Genomic DNA, 7,802 nt, shown 5'->3' on the forward strand with positions numbered 1-7,802 from the left:
GTAAAAAGTAAAACAATGAAATTAAAATAACGAGGATTCATACAGGGGGTACCGGTACCGAGTCAATGTGTGGGTGTACAGGTTGGTCGAGGTAATTGAGGTAATATGTATGTAAATGTAGGTACAGTATGGGTAAAGTGACTAGATAATAAACAGCGAGTAGCAGCAGTGTAAAAAAAGGGGGCCAATGCAAATAGTCCGGGTAGCCATTTGATTAACGTTCAGAAGTCTTATGGCTTGGGGGTAGCTGTTAAGGAGCCTTCTGGACCTAGACTTGGTGCTCCGGTACCGTTTGCCGTGCGGTAGCAGAGAGAACAGTTGCTAGGATTGCTGGAGTCTTTGACAATTTTTAGGGACTTCCTCTGACACTCCTTAGTATAGAGGTCCTGGGTGGCAGGAAGCTTGGCCACAGTGATGTACTGGGCCGTACGCACTACCTTCTGTAGTGCCTTGCGGTCGAACGCCGAGCAGTTGCCATACCAGGCAGCGATGCAACCGGTCACGATGCTCTCGATGGTGCAGCTCTAGGACTTTTTGAGGATCTGAGTACCCATGCCAAATCGTTTCAGTCTCCTGGGGGGATTAGGTGTTGTCGTGCCCTCTTCATGAATGTCTTGATGTGCTTGGACCATGATCGTTTGTTGGTGATGTGGACACCAAGGAACTTGAAGCTCTCGAATTGCTCCACTACAGCCCCGTTGATGTGAATGGTGGCGTGCTCGGCCCTCCTTTTCCTGTAGTCCACGATTAGCTCCTTTGTCTTGATCACGTTGAGGGAGAGGTTGTTATCCTGGCACTACACTGCTAGGTCTCTCACCTCCTATGGTCAGCGCTTACAAGATCCACTAACCCACTGTCAATGATGGTACATCATCCGTATTCAGGATTAGCTTCCTGGCAACACCCGTCGAATGTTCTCCCTAATTGACAATGCAACTTCACTTGAAATGTGCACTGCACACTGCACAGTTTTCTGTGCACCCTGTCCACCCAAAATGAAAAGCAACCACTTCTGTCAGATGTCTTCATTCTTCGTAAAATAGTGTAAAGTTCATTTTACACTATGGCATCCAGTCACAACACAGTGTGCTTTTGCCGGCATGCTGGTAAGTAGCTTGCTAGCTAACAGTCACACCACAGATGAAAGGTTACCAGTATCTTTGGCCGTAGGCACACATGTGACAATGGTTTTAAGGTGGTACATATTTCAATTAATTAAAATGATAAGACCCTACCATTGGTGTATAACATTTCTGGCTTTATGTGACATTGCTTAAACCAGGAAGTAGATCCTTGGTAATGACTTCCCCCTGAATCCACAGGGGGAGGGGCACCGCTAACTTTATGATAAAACTTTATCAATGTAGCAGCTACAGTCATTTTTCAAACTTGGGTCACCCTACAGTACTTTGAACTGGTTTCATCCAAATATCATCCAATTTGATTTACAAGGCGTTATAACCATATCATAATGCATTATAACCACTTCATAATACATTATACGTCGGCTTCAAGTGTTTGAAAAACTGTGTTGTCATAGTCTCAGGTTCAGCTAATATAAAGTGTTCAGCTTGGAAATATGAGGGAAGAAAATTATACACGTTTTAAAAAAGGAAGTATTTAATCGATAACTTGAACTGCTTAACAAAAGACGTAGATAGTCATAGTGCATTGTAACCCACAGTATTATAGCTACTACACTATGACAACCTTGCAGTGATGCCAGGCCAACGAATGCAGCAAATCTGATTCCAACCCAACAAATGAACATTACTTCAATTTCACAGTCAATTCCATACAGCATTATTAAGATGATCACTAAATTACGTTGACGGTTATTATGACAGTTTTGACAGCTATTACAGTGAGTCCCTCAGAATATGTCTCTGTTCGTGGGGTGGATGTCAGTTGATAGTTATCAAAGTGAGTCCCTCAGAAAATGTCTCTGTTCGTGGGGTGGATGTCAGGACCAAATAGATCCTTTCATCACGTCTTCAGTCAGACTGCTATCCTCAGTGTCCAACAGAAACAACAGCTGCCATAGAGGTCAAGGCTATGAAGCTATTGCTACAGACACTAAACAGTCAGGGACAACTTTACATTCAACTCATTCATGCACAGACAGGAACACAATCAGTCAAGTGTGCGACTGTATGTCAAATGTGTAAATACTTTTAAACATATCATAATTTAATTGCTGGGGCCATTGAAATCTAATGGACTGTGCTGTATCTTACTCTTTCTTAGAGCTGACTGGACCCCTGCTCCTCTAGTCCCTGGTCCTCTAAACCCTAATCCTTAGAGCTGACTGGACCCCTGCTCCTCTAGTCCCTGGCCCTATAAACCCTAACCCTAACCCTTAGAGCTGACTAGACCCCTGCTCCTCTAGTCCCTGGTCCTCTAAACCCTAACCCTTAGAGCTGACTGGACCCCTGCTCCTCTAGTCCCTGGTCCTCTAAACCCTAACCTTTAGAGCTGACTGGACCCCTGCTCCTCTAGTCCCTGGTCCTCTAAACCCAAACCCTAACCCTTAGAGCTGACTGGACCCCTGCTCCTCTAGTCCCTGGTCCTCTAAACCCTAACCTTTAGAGCTGACTGGACCCCTGCTCCTCTAGTCCCTGGTCCTCTAAACCCTAACCTTTAGAGCTGACTGGACCCCTGCTCCTCTAGTCCCTGGTCCTCTAAACCCTAACCTTTAGAGCTGACTAGACCCCTGCTCCTCTAGTCCCTGGTCCTCTAAACCCTAACCCTTAGAGCTGACTGGACCCCTGCTCCTCTAGTCCCTGGTCCTCTAAACCCTAACCTTTAGAGCTGACTGGACCCCTGCTCCTCTAGTCCCTGGTCCTCTAAACCCTAACCTTTAGAGCTGACTAGACCCCTGCTCCTCTAGTCCCTGGTCCTCTAAACCCAAACCCTAACCTTTAGAGCTGACTGGACCCCTGCTCCTCTAGTCCCTGGTCCTCTAAACCCTAACCTTTAGAGCTGACTGGACCCCTGCTCCTCTAGTCCCTGGTCCTCGAAACCCTAACCTTTAGAGCTGACTGGACCCCTGCTCCTCTAGTCCCTGGTCCTCTAAACCCAAACCCTAACCTTTAGAGCTGACTGGACCCCTGCTCCTCTAGTCCCTGGTCCTCTAAACCCAAACCCTAACCTTTAGAGCTGACTGGACCCCTGCTCCTCTAGTCCCTGGTCCTCTAAACCCTAACCTTTAGAGCTGACTGGACCCCTGCTCCTCTAGTCCTAAACCCAAACCCTAACCTTTAGAGCTGACTGGACCCCTGCTCCTCTAGTCCCTGGTCCTCTAAACCCAAACCCTAACCCTTAGAGCTGACTGGACCCCTGCTCCTCTAGTCCCTGGTCCTCTAAACCCTAACCCTTAGAGCTAACTGGACCCCTGCTCCTCTAGTCCCTGGTCCTTTACACGTTACACACGGCATATCACATTCAACAAACCAAACATTCAAATACCCATTATAGAAGGTAAAGTAAAACACAAACTGGTCTGTGCATCAATACCGATATATAGTATAATACGCTATACCACCCAGCCCTAGTTTCAATGCTCCAGTACCCTCCCCTTGTGAGGATAATGACACTGAGACTTTTTCTAAAATGTTTTATGAGATTGGAGAACACATTGGAAAGGATCTTAGACAATTCCTCCATACAGAATCTTTCCCAGATCCTTGATATCCTTTGTCTGCGCTTGTGGACTACCCTCGTCAATTCAAACCACATGTTTTCATTGGGATTCAAGTCCGGAGACTGAGATGGTCATTGCAAAAATGTTCATGATGCCGTTGACCTTAACAAGGGCCCCAGGACCAGTGGAAGCAAAATAGTCCCATAACATTAAAGATCCACCACCGTATTTTACAGTAGATACGAGGTTCTTTTCTGCATATGCATCCATTTTTCGACGCCAAACCCCACTACTGGTGTGCGTGGCTGAAAATGCAGCTCAGTATTTGCATAATTTATTTTATACAGTCTTTTCTGCTCATCTTCATCAAGGGTGCCAATAATTTTGGACCTGACTGTATATTTCTCCCGTCTGCAACACAGTAAAGCAGAGATAGACGATAGACATTAACATTTATGTCAACAGTCTGTCACAAGAGACTATACTCTAGACGACTGTGATGTCACTCTTTCCTAAGGCTGGTCTGGACGACTCGCCCTGCTACCCAAGATGCTTGTTCTGCCAACAGCTGCAGTACAAGCGACCTTGAAGGAAGGGAGGGGATGGGATTACCGCTTTCATCAATGTTCTCTTTTGTATTTCACACTGGTCTGTATTTTTGCCATGTCTGGTCTGTATATGGCCGTATCCCACTGGAGCGCAGCTCAAATTGCAGCAGATTTGATACACATCACTATGGCGGGGGGGGTAATAAAGCCATCGTGCTATGGTGGCTGCATTTACTTCTAACACCCAGTTTGTGAACATATTGAAGACAAGGTCATTGATAGGGCTTGTAAATAATCCTGTTTTGGTCTACTGTGTGTACCTCTGTCTTTGTACTTCCTGACATTGAACCTTAAGTCCAAAGGTTTAACAGATCTGTTTGATTGGGTGGTTATGGGGATGTAAATATTGCTGAAAGACACAATAACTCACCTTTGGATTCATTTATTTATACATTTAAGCAATTATGTTAAATTATACATTTCAGACTTGCTGTAAAAGTAAAGCCATGGACAACCTACACTGTAGAGCAGAGGGATCCGGTGCAGGACAGCACAATATTTTGACCATATTAGTCGACCCTGTCTTCACATTGCTGACATTGGGTACTGTAATAGATTTACCACTGAGATATGGCCTGGAAAAAACAAGCTCTGAATGAGCTGAGCATTGCACTGGCCTCTCCAAGTCTTTCAAAGGGGACCAGGAGTGTTATGTGGATCCCTGCCACCGCATGTGACATTACACATCCCAATATAGACCTTTACCGTGGGGACATTGTTATGGATTAAATCATGTTACAAATAAAACACTGTTGTGAGCCAACGGCTCATGCCTGTTGTAATGAAAACTACTTTGTGAGTGTAGTTGAGGTTTAAAACACCATTAAAGTGTACTGGATCAAGACTTTACTTTGCAAATCCATAAAGGCTCCACTGTCAAAAAATATCTGACTTTTAGAATGACAGTAATGACAGTTTAGCATGCTTATCGACAGCTGACGGTCAACAATACCATCAGGGTTTGGCAATGGTTCTGACAGCTGCAAGGTGTGCAGACTTATGTTCTATCCCAGCTCTATCACAGCAACACCCTATTTTTCTAACGAAATCCAATTTGTTGTGGCTAACATAAGCTAGGTTAACTAAGTGGCTAACGTTAGCTAGACTAAGGGTTAAAGTTAGGGGTTAAGGTTAGGGTAAAATAACCATTTAACTACTTTGCTTGCATGTTAAGGTTAGGGTTAGTTAACATGCTAGCTAAGTAGTAAGTAGTTGCACAGTTGCTAATTAGCTTATTGTGAAATAGACAAATTAGCCTACTTATTTGAAATTCCTTTTTTGTGTGTGTTGCGCAATTTTTTCATAACACAGTCGTATACATTACACCATTTTTCTAACGAAATCCAATTTGTTGTGGCTAACATAAGCTAGGTTAACTAAGTGGCTAACGTTAGCTAGACTAAGGGTTAAAGTTAGGGGTTACGGTTAGGGTAAAATAACCATTTAACTACTTTGCTTGCATGTTAAGGTTAGGGTTAGTTAACATGCTAGCTAAGTAGTAAGTAGTTGCACAGTTGCTAATTAGCTAAAGTTGTCAATGATGCGATTGGAAAACACAACATTTAGTCTGCTAGACCTTTGCGTTATCCTTTCTGACCACAGCCCTCCTATCGTTTCTGTCTTAATTAACCTACTGTCTTTATCTGATTGAAATGCACTGTATATTAGTGTACTGTACACAACAAAAGTAATTTGGATGTTTTTCACAATAATCTGTGATAGTGGCTTGATCACAGCTCATAGTTTTCATTTAGATGAGCCAGGTGTGTTAGTGCTGGGACTGGTTTAAAGCATGTGCACATTGCCACCAGTCAGGTGGATCGAATCCTGAGCTGACAAGGTAAAAATCTGTTGTTCTTCCCCTGAGCAAGGCAGTTAACCCACTGTTCCCCGGGCGATGATGACGTGGATGTCAATTTAATGCAGCCCCCCGCACCTCTCTGATGTTTAAAAAATGGTTTTAACATTTTGTTTTTTATGCGGGAAGACACATTTCAGTTGAATGCATTCAGTTGTACAGCTGACTAGGTATCACCCTTTCCCTTTCCAGTCCCGGGCTTGGTCCACTGCATTCATCGTCAGCACACCTTTACCCCTTCCTGTCCAGGTACTGTTTTACCACTCCTTTACACTGCTCACTCCATTATGAGAATCCTTCCTTGGCTGTGAAGTCAGTTTTGGACTTTGTGGCCTACTGTACAGGTGTGCCCTCTGGCTTGGAGTGAAAGGTACGCACATAATTACTTTTACATTGATCTAAGATCTGTTTTGTAATTTCCCCCCACCCCCGTAATGGTTAAGTTGAAGATTTGGTAAACTGATTCTAAGGGAAGCTTCTACCCAACTGTCTATCTTAGAGAAACATGCCCCTTCAGATGTCAAATATCAAGTATGATACCTCTCTTCCCATTCAAACATCTTTAATGTTATGAACTCCATTGTAATAATCTGCACGTCCGAAGGCTCTCTCTCTATCCACAAACGCGTCCAGAAAATATGTTGTGTCTCTTGACAGTGGCATCTCGGCCAAACTTAGCTGTGTCCAAGAGTTGGCTGATACTCAATCACTTCAAAGGCTTAAACAATAAGCCTCGAATGCAGAGATGAGAACAGCATAGCCCAAGAAATGAAAAGATTGTTTGCCTTGCCTGCCTGCTCAACATGTGTCTCCTGAAGCGCCACCAATGGAGTTTCCAACCGTGACTTTATTAACACATGATATTGTCACATTGTTGCATAGGTTAAGAGAACATTGTGACAACATCATTTTACTAGTAGGGGATAGGATGAGACGCTGCATCTAACATAAACAGAATGCCACATTAATTTAGATGAACCAAATGGAAATAACTCCCTTTTAAACAATAACTGATTGTAGAAGTTTGACAGAAAAGATTCACTGGATATTAAAAGCTGTGAAATGATTGACTTAAAAAATGTTTTATAAAAATGTATACCATGAACACATCTCTTAACAACTACATATCGCAGTAGTATATCAAATCTTAAGGATAAATCTCAGATCTCCAATTTGGAAAAACAAATGAATTGTTTTGGCCACAGGATTTGGTGGTTTCTATTGGTATCATTTGAAAGGGTTACACATGAAGCTTTGACAACACTTTGGTGAAACAATTTAAAGAAGTGTTGTTAGAAATCATTCATAGCAGCATTCAAAACACGTGTTCAACATCATTCATATTTATCAATTTTACAATGAAAATGTGTATTTTTACTGTCACAATCCCCAAGCACCCTGACACACTGTTCACTCAAAAGGCTAGTGGGCAGTGTAACAGGGTTGTTTATGCTTCTACTTGCCAATTCAGTAATCTAATGTTTATGATTGGTTGGTTGAATTTACATGCCAATAACATGTAATGCTTGTTGATAGCAGGAGATCGAACGTCAATTCTTCCCAGTCTGATATTTACATACAAGCGGTAGGCCATGTTCTAAACTAAATCTCTGTATTCTATTCATGTGTAGAAGTTTAGTACGTACAGCAGCACAGGGTCAGCCACAGAGCTTTACTCTTGTAGCACGTTAGG

The sequence above is a fragment of the Salmo salar genome, chromosome ssa14 (assembly GCF_905237065.1).
Source record: "Salmo salar chromosome ssa14, Ssal_v3.1, whole genome shotgun sequence".
Taxonomy (NCBI): Eukaryota; Metazoa; Chordata; class Actinopteri; order Salmoniformes; family Salmonidae; genus Salmo; species Salmo salar.